This window comes from Cololabis saira, chromosome 8 (genome assembly GCF_033807715.1).
Source record: "Cololabis saira isolate AMF1-May2022 chromosome 8, fColSai1.1, whole genome shotgun sequence".
NCBI classification, from domain to species: Eukaryota; Metazoa; Chordata; class Actinopteri; order Beloniformes; family Belonidae; genus Cololabis; species Cololabis saira.
Genome location: NC_084594.1, coordinates 33279220 through 33299667, shown reverse-complemented (window position 1 = coordinate 33299667; position 20448 = coordinate 33279220). Strand labels below are relative to the sequence as shown.

The following is a 20448-nucleotide window of genomic DNA, read 5'->3' as shown; positions in this document are numbered from 1 at the left end:
AACTGTAGCCACCCGTGTGCAATAAACCTGTCTCTTGTAAGTGCAATAACCACTAAATACCTCACGTATTTTTGAAAATATTTGTAAATATTTTGTAAATATCTGTTTTTTTGGTGTTTACTATTTTTTTTTCTCTCTTGTACATACTGTTTTTCTACTTTTTATATTGCTCTTTTTTATTATTTATCTATTTCTTGGTTATTTCTATTTTGAATTTTTTGTATAAAGCGTGTGTGTGTGTTTTGGCTGCTGCACGACTGAATTTCTCTTCTGGGAGATCAATAGGTGAAACAAGTTTCAGTGAAAAAGTATTTGGAGCTCTGACAGACATTGACACTTCAGCACATCCCCATGATGGCAGTGAATTCCACATTCAAGATGAATGTAAGAACAATGAAACTGCACTTCAGAATTTAACTGTAGATGATGTGGCTCAAAAATTGGAATATACCCTGTCCTCAGAAGAAGTGTTATCTTCTTGCTACAAATATGCTGATGAATCATCACCTGACGTAATTGTCTCAGTGGTGCATCGCGGGTGACGAAGCCGGTCACTGATGGAGTTCTCCAGGGCTCTGACAGTCTGACAGAATCCCACCTGGTTCAGTTTTAAATTGAGTTTTATTTGAAAACAGTTGGGTTTTCTCCGGGTGCTCCGGTTTCCTCCCACAGTAAAAAAAACTTGAAATGTAATGTATTTAGAGAAAGCGTGGGATAAACGAAGAAAAGAAACATATATGTAAAAATATCCATTCTGTTTTTTGTTGGGGAGAAATAAATATTAAGTATTTTTATTTTATTTTTTTATTTTATTTATTTATTTTGTTTTTCTGGTGTACATTGTGTAGCTCCCAATTAAGTGAGTGTGATATTGTATATTGATGATTTTCTGTTTCTGGTGTCTTATAATCCTGTAAAGGGATGGGTCTGCGGACATGACACAAAAATAAAACTCATTCATTCATTCATTCATTCATTCTGTAATTACAGACATTAGTAAAGTGTTACTGCTAACACGTTTTATCTTGAAAGAAAAGATGCATGTTTTCAAGCTCTCCTCTTTTCCATCTCACCTGGCTCGGAGTAAATCCGGTCAGGTGGAGGGGATGATGCGACAACCCTGAGGCTGAAGAGCCAAAGCAGGAAACACCACGTCACTCGTACAAACAACTCAGCAGACCAGTTTCCCTCACCTCACATGTGATGAAGGTGTTTGAGAAGCTGGTTCTGACCCACCTGCGGTTGGAGGTCAGGACATCTCTGGACCTGCTGTAGGTTCAGGTAGATTCTACCGTGAAACAACTCTGAAACTCAGTAGGATTATTTTACATTTCAGTAGGATTATCTGGGGCAGCACGGTGGTTTAGTGGTTAGCACTGTTGCCTCACAGCAAGAAGGTCCCCGGTTCGACTCCCAGGCCCAGCAGGTCTTTCTGTGTGGAGTTTGCATGTTCTCCCCGTGGGTTCTCTCCGGTTACTCCAGCTTCCTCCCCCAGTCCAAAAACATGCATATTAGGTTAATTGGTGATTCTGGGCCTGTTTAGTTAAATTACTAGAGTGAGTAATTTGGACACTGTTTAGCTGTACATTATGGTCTTAGTACCCTGCATATTTAAGTTACTGTTGAGATTTCAATATAGACGTACAAGGACAAAAAGGGAGCATTTAATTTGTTTATATGTGTGTTATCCTGATTTACCCCCTTTTCGAGCCTGTTGTCTTGAGAGTAATGTCACACCAGATTTGATTTAAGTTGTTAAGAATCACCCCTTTATTTATTTATTTATTTTATTTGTTTTAGTATCTATATACTGGAGATGTTTTGCAGATGTTTGTAAACATGAGAAGGACATGCAGTATGCTTTCATGGACATTATGGACATTGCTTTTGCCTGAAATTGTTTTTCCACAAGAGGAGAACTCATTTTAAGACTGTGGTAATCAAGGGTGCTATGTGGCATGTTTGTGATGCCGGTGTGAGCGTGTGGAAGACCGTTACAAGTAGGGTTGCCACCCGTCCCGTAAAATACGGAATTGTCCTTTATTTGAGAAAAAAATGTTGCGTCCCGTATTGAACTAATATGGGACGCGATTTGTCCCGTATTTTCATTAATTTTTACACCATATTCTAGTTGAATTATTGAAATAAATTAACTTTTACACCATATTCTAGTTGAATTATTGAAATAAATTAACTTTTACACCATATTCTAGTTGAATTATTGAAATAAATTAACTTTTACACCATATTCTAGTTGAATTATTGAAATAAATTAACTTTTACACCATATTCTAGTTGAATTATTGAAATAAATTAACTTTTACACCATATTCTTCACCTGTATGTATATTATACATCTGGGCCGATGTGGACATACGTAGTTTTCCACGTTGGGGCAAGAAGAAGAAAGCCTTATATAGCCTTATAAAGCCTTTTCCATGATATGGAATAAATAAAAATGAAATGAAAATGAAAAAAAAGATGCTCTGTACTTTGTCGAAAGGTGAGGGTTTCACATTTTGAATAGATTGTGAAGTTTGATGATCACATCTGTTAAGAAATATTCTGCACCATCTGACATATACACATTTACTTTATCAACTTTATAAATGCAAATATTTAAGAGTGTAATAAGGCCTCCTTGGTACATTTTTTCAAAGGTGACTGGTTTGAGCAGATTTGGAAGGCTGTCTGAGATTGCCAAGCTGGTGTTAGTGCTTCCACACTCCAATGCAGATGTGGAGAGAGTGTTCTCCATGGTGGGACTGAACAAAACCAAAACAAGGAACAGTTTGGCCCTGGATGGAACGCTCTCATCCATCATGACTGTGAAAATGGCTGGCCTTGAGCCACAGCGCTTTAAATGGGAGCCCCCTATGTCTGTCATCAAGGCATCAAAATCTGCTGCAAACACTTACAACACACAACACCATTCATAAACTGAAATACACACACACACACACACACACACACACACACACACACACACACACACACACACACACGTTGAGCACTGCTGTTGTGAAAAATGTCTTACTCATTATCCATTTGTTGTTGGGTTTTTTCTTAAATGTATAAATAAAACAATTTATTTTATTTAGCTGGATTTGTCTTATTGGATTAACCCATTCTTTTCGTTTCTATTTATGCTGGTCAATTATAAACAGTATGTAAACTTGAACTGGTTTTTATGTAGCAAAAATAATTGGGAGTCTGGATTGGGCCGAGGGGCCGCTGCAGCCAAAACGCACAGAATTTCAAGTCGCTCCAGCCCTAATAGATGTAATCTCACTCCAAACTTTTAATGAAACTTGAGAGCCCTTGAGAGTCCTATTTCCTTCACTTTCCCCGGTGTTCTGTTTAATTTCCAGGTTGTTTTGCTCCTGTGAAGCACAGCATTATTCTTTTACGTTGTTTTCACTGGATGTTAGTCTGATGCTGCCATGGCAACCAACGGTCGCCAGTAGATGGCAGCATTGGACCGTTGGTTGGACCGTTATTCAGAAAGACGCTCTTAGCAACGGTAACGCGATCCAGGGAGAGAGCGTTTAACACCTCACAGAGTCAGTCCGGGGAAAGTGAAGGAAAAAGGACGGAGGAAAAGTACTGTCTGGGCGACCTCGCACATTTATTAAAAACTTGTAAAGAGCAAACAAAATACTTGAGGGCCGACAACTTAACACTAACGGAGGACACACTGAAAAGTAACTGAAAACTTGTAACTAGGGTTGCCACCTTTCAGAAATAGAAATAAGGGACGTACGCCCTGATTTCAGCAGCGCAGGAGCCAAACTAAAACTTCTAAACTGAATAAAAATGTGTTTATTTTATATGAAAAACAAAATGCTTTGATTTAAAGTTTAAAATGCTTTAATAGCATTGAACTTTCATGACTGTAGAGACAGACAACCATATAGCAACTGAAATATCCTCCTATGCTACGTATGTCCACATCAGCCCAGATGTATAATATACATACAGGTGAAGAATATGGTGTAAAAGTTAATTTATTTCAATAATTCAACTAGAATATGGTGTAAAAGTTAATTTATTTCAATAATTCAACTAGAATATGGTGTAAAAGTTAATTTATTTCAATAATTCAACTAGAATATTGGTGTCAAAGTTAATTTATTTCAATAATTCAACTAGAATATGGTGTAAAAGTTAACTTTTTTCAATAATTCAACTAGAATATGGTGTAAAAGTTAATTTATTTCAATAATTCAACTAGAATATGGTGTAAAAGTTAATTTATTTCAATAATTCAACTAGAATATGGTGTAAAAGTTAATTTATTTCAATAATTCAACTAGAATATGGTGTAAAAGTTAATTTATTTCAATAATTCAACTAGAATATGGTGTAAAAGTTAATGAAAATACGGGACAAATCGCGTCCCATATTAGTTCAATACGGGACGCAACATTTTTTTCTCAAATAAAGGACAATTCCGTATTTTACGGGACGGGTGGCAACCCTACTTGTAACGGTCTTCCACACGCTCACACCGGCATCACAAACATGCCACATAGCACCCTTGATTACCACAGTCTTAAAATGAGTTCTCCTCTTGTGGCAAAACAATTTCAGGCAAAAGCAATGTCCATAATGTCCATGAAAGCATACTGCATGTCCTTCTCATGTTTACAAACATCTGCAAAACATCTCCAGTATATAGATACTAAAACAAATAAAATAAATAAATAAATAAAGGGGTGATTCTTAACAACTTAAATCAAATCTGGTGTGACATTACTCTCAAGACAACAGGCTCGAAAAGGGGGTAAATCAGGATAACACACATATAAACAAATTAAATGCTCCCTTTTTGTCCTTGTACGTCTATATTGAAATCTCAACAGTAACTTAAATATGCAGGTACTAAGACCATAATGTACAGCTAAACAGTGTCCAAATTACTCACTCTAGTAATTTAACTAAACAGGCCCAGAATCACCAATTAACCTAATATGCATGTTTTTGGACTGGGGGAGGAAGCCGGAGTAACCGGAGAGAACCCACGGGGAGAACATGCAAACTCCACACAGAAAGACCCTGCCGGGCCTGGGAGTCGAACCGGGGACCTTCTTGTTGTGAGGCAACAGTGCTAACCACTAAGCCACCGTGCTGCCCCAGATAATCCTACTGAAATGTAAAATAATCCTACTGAGTTTCAGAGTTGTTTCACGGTAGAATCTACCTGAACCTACAGCAGGTCCAGAGATGTCCTGACCTCCAACCGCAGGTGGGTCAGAACCAGCTTCTCAAACACCTTCATCACATGTGAGGTGAGGGAAACTGGTCTGCTGAGTTGTTTGTACGAGTGACGTGGTGTTTCCTGCTTTGGCTCTTCAGCCTCAGGGTTGTCGCATCATCCCCTCCACCTGACCGGATTTACTCCGAGCCAGGTGAGATGGAAAAGAGGAGAGCTTGAAAACATGCACCTTTTCTTTCAAGATAAAACATGTTAGCAGTAACACTTTACTAATGTCTGTAATTACAGAATGAATGAATGAATGAATGAATGAATGAATGAATGAATGAATGAGTTTTATTTTGTGTCATGTCCGCAGACCCATCCCTTATAGGATTATAAGACACCAGAAACAGAAAATCATCAATATACAATATCACACTCACTTAATTGGGAGCTACACAATGTACACCAGAAAAACAAAATAAATAAATAAAATAAAAAAATTAAATAAAAATACTTTATATTTATTTCTCCCCAACAAAAAACAGAATGGATATTTTCACATATATACTTTTCTTCGTTTATCCCACGCTTTCTCTAAATACATTACATTTCAAGTTTTTTTTACTGTAGGAGGAAACCGGAGCACCCGGAAAAAACCCAAGTGTTTTCAAATAAAACTCAATTTAAAACTGAACCAGGTGGGATTCTGGTGGGATTTCTGTAATTATACATATTTTATATATATTTTTTGTATTTTGTATTTTTTACTTTTTAGTCTTTTTCCCCCTTTTTACTGCTGCCAACAAAATAAGTTTCCCCACTGAGGGAGAAAATAAAGGATTATTTTATATTATTCCAGTTTCAAGAAAAGTCGATGGCGGTGGTTGTTTGATAAGGCGCTTGACGAACTTTTCCACACGTTTCTGCACCGATGAAAAGAATCTGGCGATCACGTTCTTCCTGCGTGGTTTTACTTTGATCAGTAATTGGTATTTAAGACAGATAAGAACGGCTCTATCAAAGGACGGATCTGCCTTCATCGCAGCCTTCAAAAGTTTTCTCGGGGAGCCAAACCTCTTGAGGAGGTCGTTAGCTAAAACATGTGCAAGATCTTTTATATTTTCTTCAACTATGCCATGGTCTGGTTTCTCCATTTCAGGATTCACAACCTGCAACAGGCGCTCAAGTATTAAGGGCGTGGCAGGTATTAGTGATATCTGCTCTGAGGGCTGATCGCTGAATTTGGAGAGAAGTCTCAATAGTAACGTTGTTACAAGATAATTACTGAAACTCTCAGGTTTGGTCACACACACACGCTTTATACAAAAAATTAAAAATAGAAATAACCCAGAAATAGTTAAATAATAAAAAAGAGCAATATAAAAAGTAGAAAAACTATGTACAAGAGAGAAAAAAAATAGTAAACACCAAAAAAACATAATATTTACAAAATATTTACAAATATTTTCAAAAATACGTGAGGTATTTAGTGGTTATTGCACTTACAAGAGACAGGTTTATTGCACACGGGTGGCTACAGTTGCTTATTATACAGTCTGATGGCTGTGGGGATGAAGGACCTGCGGTAGCGTTCCTTCTTCCTTTCCCCCAGCATCCTTCTGACTTCACAAACCACAGAGTCTGACAGCGTTTTTCCCAGCTTGCTGAGAGGCAGCTGATATGTGCAGTCAGGCATCCAGTGGCTGCAAAGTTTGAGAGTCAGCTCCTTGGAAATCCTTGATGTAACTGGAGGACATCATGTTGTCCAGGCGGAGGTCTTCAGCTTTGCTTGACTCTTTTATAGCCCTAAACAAATTCAGGAGATCCAGTTTGATTGTTTCAAAGTTCAATTGAGCATATTTCTGCTTCATTACGTTGAATTTTGTTTTTTTCGATATAAAACTGTCTGATTTGACGTTTGCAATCCCACTCACTGGTAGGAGGTAGTCGCCTCCGAACAGAGGGGGACTTGAGGTGCGTTTAATGCTTAATATGTACTTTTCATATTTTGTGTCAAATTCATTTTTCAATTCTGAAATCATAATGCCAAATTGTTTCCTGGCAAAGTCCAGGAACTGGAATTCACGATACTCTGAACATGTGTTTAAATGAAAATAATTTGTCACCTGACAACCACTGAGCCCATGTTGAAGATTGTAGAGGAGATCTTTTTGGTTCCACTGCAAAAAATCCTTTTACGTCTTCTGAGGTTTTTCAATAACGTGATGGTAATTTTAGCCGCTGCTTTACTTGTTTCTGAAGAAGAGGCGACGGGAAGTAAAAAAACAATTTCATCCTCTAAAGCCGTGTTTTGTGGCTCCGTAGACCATTTTTCATTGCTGTATTTGGAGAGAAGTCTCATTAGTAACGTTGTTACAAGATAATTACTTAAACTCTCAGGTTTGGACAAGGAACAATCATCTAACTTTTCATCAATTACGTCAGGTGATGATTCATCAGCATATCTGTAGGAAGAAGATAACACTTCCTCTGAGGACAGGGTATATTCCAATTTTTGAGCCACATCATCTACAGTTAAATTCTGAAGTGCAGTTTCATTGTTCTTACATTCATCTTGAATGTGGAATTCACTGCCATCATGGGGATGTGCTGAAGTGTCAACAGTTGTAACTGTTCTGGACTCTGTCAACACATCTTTAGAAACCACTTTTTTTGCTGGTTGTAACAATTCTGTCAAGAGGTTTTCAATGTCTGTCAGAGCTCCAAATACTTTTTCACTGAAACTTGTTTCACCTGACGTCTTTATCACCCACAGCATAACTTGCTGGAGGAACTTCCCCACTGCATCCTCTGTGATGGCATAGATTATCTGAGGAGAGATGTTAGAATAGAATAAAATAGAAGACTTCCAGAGGAGAAATTCAGTCGTGCAGCAGCCAAAACACACACACACACGCTTTATACAAAAAATTAAAAATAGAAATAACCAAGAAATAGTTAAATAATAAAAAAGAGCAATATAAAAAGTAGAAAAACAGTATGTACAAGAGAGAAAAAAAAATAGTAAACACCAAAAAAACGGATAATATTTACAAAATATTTACAAATATTTTCAAAAATATAAATATAAATATAATTTTTTGTCAGCTCTTGCACACCTTCACATTGGTCCACTGGGACATCTAGAAGCTGAGAGAAACTTTTTTCTAGGGCGTCTCCCAGCTGAGGCTTGACGGTTTCCAAAGCTGCCATTCTCGACAAGGAAACTCTCAAAATATTTGCTGACACGGTTTGAATTATTTCACTTAACATGTCAGCCAGAATGGTTTGTATGTCTGGGTCCAGTTCCTCTACTGTCACCATGGCCCATTGTGCAGGTGTCAGCCTGTCTAAATATTTTAGAATTATTGGTTTTAGATTCTCCTCTGTAACCATATAACACTTGTCTTGTTGTTGTGGCATCTTTGGCGTCTCCCAGCTGAGGCTTGACGGTTTCCAAAGCTGCTATGTTTTGTTCCAGTCTTGACAAGGAAACTCTCAAAACATTCAAGAGCAGACTTCTCGCGTCAGGCCTCTTCCTGTGCAGGCTCTCGTCTCAGGCCTACCCGTTAATATTATAGATCCATGGCTGATCCATGGGCCTACCTCCAGCGTGAGCGCCGTTTTGGACCGGAAGTGCGCGCAACAAACTTCAAAATAAAACCACCTCCAGCGTGAGGCCGTTTTGGACCGGAAGTGCGCGCAACAAACTTCAAAATAAAACCACCTCCAGCGTGAGGCCGTTTTGGACCGGAAGTGCGCGCAACAAACTTCAAAATAAAACCACCTCCAGCGTGAGGCCGTTTTGGACCGGAAGTGCGCGCAACAAACTTCAAAACCTGGAGTCCCTCTGAAGAGTACTAGGCCTACATGAACACATCAATCTATGTACATTTGTTCAGACTTAAAAACTCATGCATAACATTTATATAAAGTAAATGCTTTATTTTTTTTTCCATTTCTATTGTATTAAATTATTCAACTTTTGTCTCTAATGACATTTAGATCTTAAGAGGCCAATTAGGTTGTTAACTATGCTTAAATACAAAATTGTCAACATTTAGGGAGGACAGAAAAAGATAAAACTACATTCTATTGAAATGCAATAACTCTCCTGTGATCTTCATTGTATAACAAAAGCAAATAAATACATATATAATAATTAATATACTATATAAATATATAATATATTTAATGCAATAAGGAAAACAGATAAAACTACACAAATTAAAAAAAACACACAAAATCACTTGGTTCTATTCAGCTTTTTATTACACAATCCATCCTATTACCCTACTCCTTCACTTGAGCTTCGGTGTAGGTTGAGTATCCTCTGTTATCAATAATCTCCCCACAAAATACCCACATGTCTTCTTCAACACTTTCAAATTTAAATTTGAAATTGTCCAGCATGTCTTCTTTCTCCTGTTCATCAAGCTGGCCAAATTCTGCATCATCCCAAAGCCTTCGGTACTGCCCCAGAACCTCTTCCACTTGTTCCTCTCCCATGGTGAGGACACTTGGAAACTCCACCACCCCTGAAAACAAATGTTGGTTGGTTTCAACCCACTCTGCGGCATTTTTGCAGTCGTGGAGTATCCTGGCCGCCACTTCATCCTATGAAAAAGATAGAAATTAGGCCGCAATGAGAACATTTTGCCTTCTTATAACTTGTAGTGTGCTGGATAGAGAAGGAGTTGGTAGACTGGGCAGCGGAGGAGTTGGTAGGCTGGGCAGCGGAGGAGTTGGTAGACTGGGCAGCGGAGGAGGTGGTAGACTGGGCAGTGGAGGAGGTGGTAGGCTGGGCAGTGGAGGAGTTGGTAGACTGGGCAGTGGAGGAGTTGGTAGACTGGGCAGCGGAGGAGGTGGTAGGTGGGGCACAGGGAACATCTTGTGGAAGAGTGGATGGTGGAAGAAGGAGGGGGTTGGGTGCAGCAGATGTGTTCAAAATTTGACAAGTCTCCAGATGTTTCTCCATGTCCGCTCTTCTTATGATGGTTTTGTCACAAATGGGACAATGGAAATGTGAGGTGCTTCTGCAATTTAAACTGCATTTGCAGATCTTTTGATCTAGGAGGAAGTCAACAAAAGGTTAAATTTGCCAATGATTAAAAGGATATATGAGCACATGAAAACACAGACACATTCACATTCACATACCTTTGAATGTGATGGCATTTTTGCAATGTACATCCAGATGTTTATGGAGCCTTCCTCTTTGGCTGGGTTTATATTTTGGGCAAAGGGGGCAATGAAAAAGCTTGCAACAAACTGTGCAGCGCTCCACTTTATAGTCCTCACTCGATGGAAAAATGGAGTGATGCATCTACACAACACAAAAAAGTGATAAAATATTTTATTTCAGTTGGTAAAAATGTATACCGTGTGAAGCAAGTTAAACAGCTTCGGACTGATAGTGATGTTACATACAGTAGGCTATTTTGCAAAAACTTTGCAAAAAGTGTCATATCACTAACACCGCGGCACAAACGCGCCTCGTAATAAGTCATACCTTGTTTATGACAGGTAACACTACAGAAATATCGTAACACCTATAGGATAATCAACCGAGCTCATGTCTGCCTCACTCTGCTGCACCTCTCACTTTGTATTTCTTTTGTATAATTGTTTTTTGTATTTTTTGTATAATTGTATAACTTTTTGTATAATTTGTCTTGTAAAATTGTAAATAGGTTATTTTTATTCAGAACTGTCCACAACTGCTGCACCTTTAATTGTCTATTCTGTACATAGAAATACCACATTTGTTTATTGTTTATTTTACTACATAAGAGCGAAATTACCGGAGTCAAATTCCTTGTTGGACAATGTTCGAACCTGGCCAATAAAGCTGATTCTGATTCTACAAATTGATTTATCAACGGTATAATGCACACGAGCAGGAGGAGGCGGGTCAGCAAAACCGCGGAGAAGCGGATCTTGCAGATCTGAAAGCTAGATGCTGAATGCAAATTTAGCCTATAAAACTCATATTTTGTTGAACATTTAGCTATGTCTCAAATTAATTATTTAACGCATTAGAAATAAACCCCCCTGTGACGGCCTGCCCCTCTCCCTCTTGATTGGCCATTCTGCTTCCTGGATGGAAGTTGTGGCAGTTCGTCAGCCCAATTGGTCTCACCTGTGTGTGTGTGTGTGTGTGTGTGTGTGTGTGTGTGTGTGTGTGTGTGTGTGTGTGTGTGTGTGTGTGTGTGTGTGTGTGTGTGTGTGTGTGTGTGTGTGTGTGTGTGTGTGTGTGTGTGTGTGTGTGTGTGTGTGTGTGTGTGTGTGTGTGTGTGTGTGAGAGAGCCAGGGTATTTAGGGGCTCTCTAGCCTTGCAGTCTTTGGCTTGCTTGATCTGGCTGTCTCTTGCTGCTCCCAGACTTGGGCTTGGTTCTGGGTTTCCACCATGGATCTATGGTTTCCACCTGCCAATGGGGAACTAAGTATTCTTTCCTCCTGCATACAACACTTGCACTCAGCATACTTCATTCACAAACACACAGCATACATGACTGACACTCTACATTTAAACCTACATATACTTTTGGTTTATTTTGATTTAATTTTTACTTTAATAAATTACATTTTTGAATTTGGTGACTCATGTGTGGACTCCCTCTTTGTCACTAACTGGCCCGGTGTGTGACCCCCTCCATTAATTATATCAGGGTTTAATTATCCACAACAACGTCCTCACCAATTATTCCTTACTGTGCTTAACACAACAATAAACTTAATTAGGTAGTTACGTACAAACATAACTCATGCACCTTCATTTTTTAAAGTTTCACTTACTGTCACAACTTGTTGTGTCCTGAAATAAGACAACTTCGTATGTCTTTTACTTCACTTTATTCAAGGAACAGCAAACGTAAACATCACGAGGTAACTCCGAAGTGCAGGTCTTCTTCTTCTGCTCCGCTCTGTCCATGTCACTCCTGCTCATACTGCCCCCTAGCGTTCAGGCTGAGACATTGGAACATCACACATCCCCCTTAATAAGCAAACATGTACCAAACTATGAAATGTACTTAAAACTCTTCAGATAGGGAAATGTCATTACTGTTTCCTCCATATAATAAAATATGTGCTTAGAAAAAACAAAATAAAATTACTCTTACATTTTTTAATTGTTTTTCTTTTTTTTTGTCCAGAAAGATAATCCTACTGAAATGTAAAATAATCCTACTGAGTTTCAGAGTTGTTTGTTTGTTTGTTTGTTTTATTAAGATCCCAATTAGCTTTTGCAAAGCAGCAGATATTCTTCCTGGGGTCTTCATATTCTCATGAGTGACAATACAGTGTACACACAATACAAACCAAACAGAAAAAATACTCATTCACATAAACACAAAAATTCACACATACAAAACATATAATCAACAAAACATACAACACAAGCTCCTACATTGAATCATCACGAATACTTTTGTTACATTGCAAAGATGCCATGACCCAACAATATGAGTACCCCATTAAATATTAATCCTTAAAATTTTGTGTTGAATAATAATCTTTTAGTTTCATTTTAAAACTAAGCACATTTTCTGTTGCGTTACATAATCATGAAGTGAATTCCACTCCTTCATTGCTCTGTATATTACGGAGCATCATGGATTTTAATTTTTTTATAATGAGTTGTACGCGTGCACGTGAAACCTTTACGCGCGCACGTAAAACCTTTAAGTGAGCACGTAAAGTTGTTTACTTGCAAGCAAAGTGGTAATGTCCTTATAATGGAGTCCCAGTTTAAAATATAGCTCAGCTAAATCCTGTAATGTCATTTCCATTCATAAACAGAGCAGGGCGCAACTGGAGGGTCTCCTGTTCCAGCAATACTCCCATGTACTTGTTTTTACGCGCTCACGTAAATAACTTTTAGGCGCTCACTTATAAGTTTTGCGAGAGCGCGTGAAACTTTTTAGTGAGTGCATAAACGTTTTACGTGCTCACGTAAACAACTTTACGTGCTCACTTAAATGTTTCACGTGCGCACGTAAAACTCATTATATACAAAAATAAAAATCCATGTCCCTTTAGGGGCTCCGTAGTATATCACTGTGCCAGCAGATGAGTTAGATTTTGGTAAGGTAAAGCAGCCTCTAGCAGCATGTCTTGTTGAATAGTTATGTGTTTCTGAACTGAAGGTTAATTTTCTATATAAAAGTCTTGGCATTTTTGTAATAATAACATTTCTTATAAACACCATCAGCAAGTACAACAATCTATTTCTTACATCTAGCCAACAGAGACTGTCATGCATTTTAGCAACATTTGTCCTTCTTCCACATGAAAAAGCAACATGTGCTGCTTTATTCTGAGCCAGTTGCAGCTTTCTTATATTTCCCAATGATGTGTTTGTCCAGACAACAGTACAATAATTGATATGTGACAAAACCAATGCTTGAATTACTTGATTAGGGGTTTGTGGCGTAAGATATTTTTTGCATCACCTGATAATTGATAAAATATTTCCAATTTTTGTTACTATTCTCTGTATGTGTTTGTCCCATGTCGGGGGTACTGCAGCCAACAGCGAAGCCAGCACGGGAGAACGCGCATGCAGCGTCATTTGACATCACATCTGCAGGACAGCACGGGAAATTCGGGCCCGGAATTGCAGCACATTTTGCAGCACACAGCCTGTTCAAGGCAACGGAGAGATACACTAGAGGGCTCATTCTTTTTGGTTTGGAACGCTTCATCTGACTTTATTACTCATTCACTCACTCATTTTCTCCCGCTGTATCCGTTACCGGGTCGCGGGGGCAGCAGCCTCAGCAGGGATGCCCAGACTTCCCTCACCCCAGACACTTCCTCCAGCTCTTCCGGGGGGAGTCCGAGGCGTTCCCAGGCCAGCCGAGAGACATAGTCTCTCCAGCGTGTCCTGGGTCTTCCCCGGGGTCTCCTCCCGGTGGGACATGCCTGGAACACCTCCCTAGGGAGGCGTCCAGGAGGCATCCGGTACAGATGCCCAAGCCACCTCAGCTGACTCCTCTCAATGTGGAGGAGTAGCGGCTCGACTCCGAGCTCCTCCCGGGTGACCGAACTCCTCACCCTATCTCTAAGGGAGCGTCCAGCCACCCTGCGGAGGAAACTCATCTCGGCCGCTTGTATCCGCGATCTTGTCCTTTCGGTCACTACCCAAAGTTCATGACCATAGGTGAGGGTAGGGGCGTAGATTGACCGGTAAATCGAAAGCTTCGCCTTTTGACTCAGCTCCCTCTTTACCACGACGGTCCAGTACATCGACCGCATTACTGCGGACGCTGCACCGATCCACCTGTCAATCTCACGCTCCATTGTTCCCTCACTCGTGAACAAGATCCCGAGATACTTGAACTCCTCCACCTGAGGCAGGACTTCTCCACCCACCCGGAGAAGGCATGCCACCCTTTTCCGGTCGAGAACCATGGCCTCGGTCTTGGAGGTGCTGATTCTCATCCCTGCCGCGTCGCACTCGGCCGCAAACCGCCCCAGCACATGCTGGAGGTCCCGGTCTGATGAAGCCAACAGGACAACATCATCTGCAAAAAGCAGAGATGAAATCCTGAGGTTCCCAAACCGGATCCCCTCCGGCCCCTGGCTGCACCTAGAAATCCTGTCCATAAAAATTATGAACAGGACCGGTGACAAAGGGCAGCCCTGCCGGAGTCCAACATGCACCGGGAACAAGTCTGACTTACTGCCGGCAATGCGAACCAGACTCCTGCTTCGATCATACAGAGACCGGACAGCCCTTAGTAGAGGGCCCCGGACTCCATACTCACTCAGCACCCCCCACAGAATGGCACGAGGGACACGGTCAAATGCCTTCTCCAGATCCACAAAGCACATGTAGACTGGTTGGGCAAATTCCCATGAACCCTCGAGCACCCTGCGGAGGGTATAGAGCTGGTCCAGTGTTCCACGACCGGGACGAAAACCGCATTGTTCCTCCTGAATCCGAGGTTCGACTATCGGCCGTAATCTCCTCTCCAGTACCCTGGCGTAGACTTTCCCTGGGAGGCTGAGAAGTGTGATCCCCCTGTAGTTGGAACACACTCTCCGGTCCCCCTTTTTAAACAGAGGGACCACCACCCCGGTTTGCCACCCCAGCGGTACTGTCCCCTTCCTCCATGCAATGTCGCAGAGGCGTGTCAGCCAAGACAGCCCTACAACATCCAGAGACTTGAGGTACTCAGGGCGAATCTCATCCACCCCCGGTGCCCGGCCACCGAGGAGCTTACGAACCACCTCGGTGACCTCGGCTTGGGTGATGGATGAGCACGCCTCCGAGCCCCAACCCTCTGCTTCCTCAGTGGAAGGCATGTCAGTCGGGTTAAGGAGATCCTCAAAGTATTCCTTCCACCGTCCGACAATGTCCCCAGTCGAGGTCAACAGCTCCCCACCAGCACCATAAATGGTGCCGGCAGAGTACTGCTTCCCCCTTCTGAGGCACCGAACGGTCCTCCAGAATTTCCTCGAGGCCGACCGAAAGTCCTCCTCCATGGCCTCCCCGAACTCCTCCCAGACCCGAGTTTTTGCCTCCAAGACTGCCCGAGCCGCGGCCCGCTTGGCCTGCCGGTACCTATCTACTGCGTCAGGAGTCCCACCGGCCAACATAGCCCGGTAGGACTCCTTCTTCAGTCTGACGGCATCCTGTACTTCCGGTGTCCACCACCGGGTTCTAGGATTGCCGCCACGACAGGCACCGGAGACCTTGCGTCCACAGCTTCGAGCCGCCGCGTTGACAATGGAGGCAGAGAACATGGTCCACTCGGACTCGATGTCCCCCGCCTCCCCCGGGATCCGAGAGAAGCTCTCCCGGAGGTGGGAGTTGAAGATGTCCCTGACAGAGGGCTCAGCCAGACGTTCCCAACAGACCCTCACAATCCGTTTGGGTCTGCCCGGTCTGTCCAACCTCCTCCTCCGCCAGCGCATCCAACTCACCACCAGGTGGTGATCAGTTGACAGCTCAGCCCCTCTCTTCACCCGAGTGTCCAAGACATGCGGCCGAAGGTCAGATGAAACGACAACAAAGTCGATCATTGACCTCCGGCCTAGGGTGTCCTGGTGCCACGTGCATTGATGGACACCCTTATGCCTGAACATGGTGTTCGTGATGGACAAACTGTGACTCGCACAGAAGTCCAACAACAAAACACCGCTCGGGTTCAGATCAGGGAGGCCGTTCCTCCCAATCACGCCTCTCCAGGTATCACTGTCATTGCCCACGTGAGCGTTGAAGTCCCCCAGTAGAACAATGGAGTCCCCAGTTGGAGCACTATCAAGTACTCCTCCCAGGGACTCCAAGAAGGCCGGGTACTCCCCACTACTGTTCGGCCCGTAGGCACAAACAACAGTGAGAGACCTATCCCCGACCCGAAGGCGCAGGGAAGCGACCCTCTCGTTCACCGGGGTGAACTCCAACACATGGCGACTGAGCTGAGGGGCTATAAACAAGCCCACACCAGCCCACCGCCTCTCACCCTGGGCAACTCCAGAGTAGTGGAGGGTCCAGCCCCCTTCAAGGAGCTGGGTTCCAGAGCCCAAGCTATGTGTGGAGGTGAGCCCGACTATCTCTAGCCGGTATCTCTCAACCTCATGCACAAGCTCCGGCTCCTTCCCCCCCAGCGAGGTGACATTCCATGTCCCCACTGTGAGGGTTGATGTCCAGGGATTGGGTCGTCGAGGCACCCCGCCACGACTGCTACCCAGCCCACAATGCACCGGCCTGCCATGGTCCTTCCTGCGGGTGGTGGGCCTACTGGAAGCCGGACCCTTCAGCCTCAGGGTTGTCGCATCATCCCCTCCACCTGACCGGATTTACTCCGAGCCAGGTGAGATGGAAAAGAGGAGAGCTTGAAAACATTTTCAAGCCGTTTTATCCGTTCCCGGGTCGCGGGGGCAGCAGTCTCAACAGAAATGCCCAGACTTCCTTCACCCCAGACACTTCTTCCATCTCTTCCTCCAGCTCTTCCTCCAGCTCCTCCGGGGGGAGTCCGAGGCGTTCCCAGGCCAGGCGAGAGACATAGTCTCTCCAGCGTGTCCTGGGTCTTCCCCGGGGTCTCCTCCCGGTGGGACATGCCTGGAACACTTCCCTAGGGAGGAGGGACATGCCTGGAACACCTCTCTGGGGAGGCGTCCAGGAGGATCCGGTACAGATGCCCAAGCCACCTCAGCTGACTCCTCTCAATGTAAAGGAGCAGCGGGTCGACTCCGAGCTCCTCCCGGGTGACGAACTCCTCACCCTATCTCTAAGGGAGCGTCCAGCCACCCTGCGGAGGAAACTCATCTCGGCCGCTTGTATCCGCGATCTTGTCCTTTCCCAAAGTTCATGACCATAGGTGAGGGTAGGGGCGTAGATTGACCGGTAAATCGAGAGCTTCGCCTTTCGACTCAGCTCCCTCTTCACCACGACGGTCCAGTACATCGACCGCATAACTGCGGATGCTGCACCGATCCGTCTGTCAATCTCCCGCTCCATCGTTCCCTCACTCGTGAAAGATCCCGAGATACTTGAACTCCTCCACCTGAGGCAGGACTTCTCCACCCACCCGGAGAAGGCATGCCACCCTTTCCTGATGGAGAACCATGGCCTCGGTCTTGGAGGTGCTGATTCTCATCCCTGCCGCGTCGCACTCGGCCGCAAACCGCCCCAGCACATGCTGAAGGTCCCGGTCTGATGAAGCCAACAGGACATCATCATCTGCAAAAAGCAGAGACGAAATCCTGTGATTCCCAAACCGGATTCCCTCCGGCCCCTGGCTGCGCCTAGAAATCCTGTCCATAAAAATGATGAACAGGACCGGTGACAAAGGGCAGCCCTGCCGGAGTCCAACATGCACTGGGAACAAGTCTGATCTACTGCCGGCAATGTGAACCAGACTCCTGCTCCGATCATGGAGGGACCGGACAGCCCTTAATAGAGGGCCCCGGACTCCATACTCACTCAGCAGCCCCCACAGAATGGCATGAGGGACACGGTCAAATGCCTTCTCCAGATACACAAAACACATGTAGACTGGTTGGGCAAATATTTATTTCTCCCCAACAAAAAACAGAATGGATATTTTTTTTTTACTGTAGGAGGAAACCGGAGCACCCGGAGAAAACCCAACTGTTTTCAAATAAAACTCAATTTAAAACTGAACCAGGTGCAAGGGCGTAGGTTTGCATAGGGACGGTAGGGACATAACACTACCAACTTTTCAGGAGGCTCAAATTGTCCCCACCAACTTTTAAGCAACCTTATTTGCATTATATAATGAGTTGAACATGCAGGTTATGCTGTTATATCGTCCCTACCATCCCTTTGGGGGGGTGGCAGCCTAGTGGTTAAAGAGGAGGGCTGGAGTCTGGCCGACCCAGGTTCAAGCCCCTGGATTGCAACCACCTGAGCAAGGCCCTTAACCCTTACTGCTCCCCAGGCGCCATGCCATTGCATGGCAGACCACTGCTACTAGTTCAACTAGAAAATGGGTTAAATGCAGAGAAAGAATTTCCCCATTGTGGGACTACTAAGGGAAGCTTTCTTTCTTTCTTTCTTTCTTTCTTTCTTTCTTTCTTTCTTTCTTTCTTTCTTCTTCTTCAAAGTATGAGACCAAACGCACGCACTCGTGCATGTCCAGTTTCAAGAAAAGTCGATGGCGGTGGTTGTTTGACAAGTCTCAAGACGAACTTTGCCACACCTTTCTGCAACGATGAAAAGAATCTGGCGAACACGTTCTTCCTGCGTGGTTTCACTTTGATCATTAATTGATATTTAAGACAGATAAGAACGGCTCTATCAAAGGACGGATCATCTGCCTTCATCGCAGCCTTCAAAAGTTTTCTCGGGGAGCCAAACGTCCTGAGGAGGTCGTTAGCTAAATAATGTGCAAGATCTTTTATATTTTCTTCAACTATGCCATTGTCTGGTTTCTCCATTTCAGGATTCACAACCTGCAACAGACGCTCAAGTATTAAGGGCGTGGCAGGTATTAGTGATATCTGCTCTGAGGGCTGATCGCTGAATTTGGAGAGAAGTCTCAATAGTAACGTTGTTACAAGATAATTACTGCAACTCTCAGGTTTGGACAAGGAACAATCATCTAACTTTTCATCAATTACGTCAGGTGATGATTCATCAGCATATTTGTAGGAAGAAGATAACACTTCCTCTGAGGACAGGGTATATTCCAATTTTTGAGCCACTTCATCTACAGTTAAATTCTGAAGTGCAGTTTCATTGTTCTTACATTTATCAACTTGAATGTGGAATTCACTGCCATCATGGGGATGTGCTGAAGTGTCAACAGTTGTAACTGTTCTGGACTCTGTCAACACATCTTTAGAAACCACTTTTTTTGCTGGTTGCAACAATTCTGTCAAGAGGTTTTCAATGTCTGTCAGAGCTCCAAATATTTTTTCACTGAAACTTGTTTCACCTGACGTCTTTATCACCCACAGCATAACTTGCTGGAGGAACTTCCCCACTGCATCCTCTGTGATGGCATAGATTATCTCAGGAGAAATGTTACTTTCCCCCAGCATCCTTCCGACTTCACAAACCACAGAGTCTGACAGCGTTTTTCCCAGCTTGCTGAGAGGCAGCTGATATGTGCAGTCAGGCATCCAGTGGCTGCAAAGTTTGAGAGTCAGCTCCTTGGAAATCCTCTTGATGTAACTGGAGGACATCATGTTGTCCAGGCGGAGGTCTTCAGCTTTGCTTGACTCTTTTATAGCCCTAAACAAATTCAGGAGATCCAGTTTGATTGTTTCAAAGTTCAATTGAGCATATTTCTGCTTCATTACGTTGATGTTTGTTTTTTTGGACATAAAACTGTCTGATTTGACGTTTGCAATCCCACTCACTGGTAGGAGGTAGTCGTCTCCGAACAGAGGGGGACTTGAGGTGCGTTTAATGCTTAATATGTATTTTTCATATTTTGTGTCAAATTCATTCTTCAATTCTGAAATCATAATGCCAAATTGTTTCCTGGCAAAGTCCAGGAACTGGAATTCACGATGCTCTGAACATGTGTTTAAATGAAAATAATTTGTCACTTGATCAACCACTGAGCCCATGTTGAAGATTGTAGAGGAGATCTTTTTGGTTCCACTGCAAAAAATCCTTTTACGTCTTCTGAGGTTTTTCAATAGCATGATGGTAATTTTAGCCGCTGCTTTACTTGTTTCTGAAGAAGAGGGGACGGGAAGTAAAAAAACAATTTCATCCTCTAAAGCCGTGTTTTGTGGCTCCGACCATTTTTTGAGGA

The 20448-nt window shown here is 43.0% G+C and overlaps 1 long non-coding RNA gene across 1 annotated transcript; it reads right to left on the bottom strand.

The window, feature by feature from the left end:
* Window positions 1–9462: 9462 nt before the first annotated feature.
* Window positions 9463–12147, bottom strand: LOC133449505 (uncharacterized). Its single transcript, XR_009783044.1, has 3 exons — window positions 12002–12147; window positions 10364–10529; window positions 9463–10273 (listed from the first exon to the last, which is right to left on the bottom strand). It is a non-coding gene; the product is annotated as an uncharacterized LOC133449505 (long non-coding RNA).
* Between the last annotated feature and the right edge of the window lie 8301 nt (window positions 12148–20448).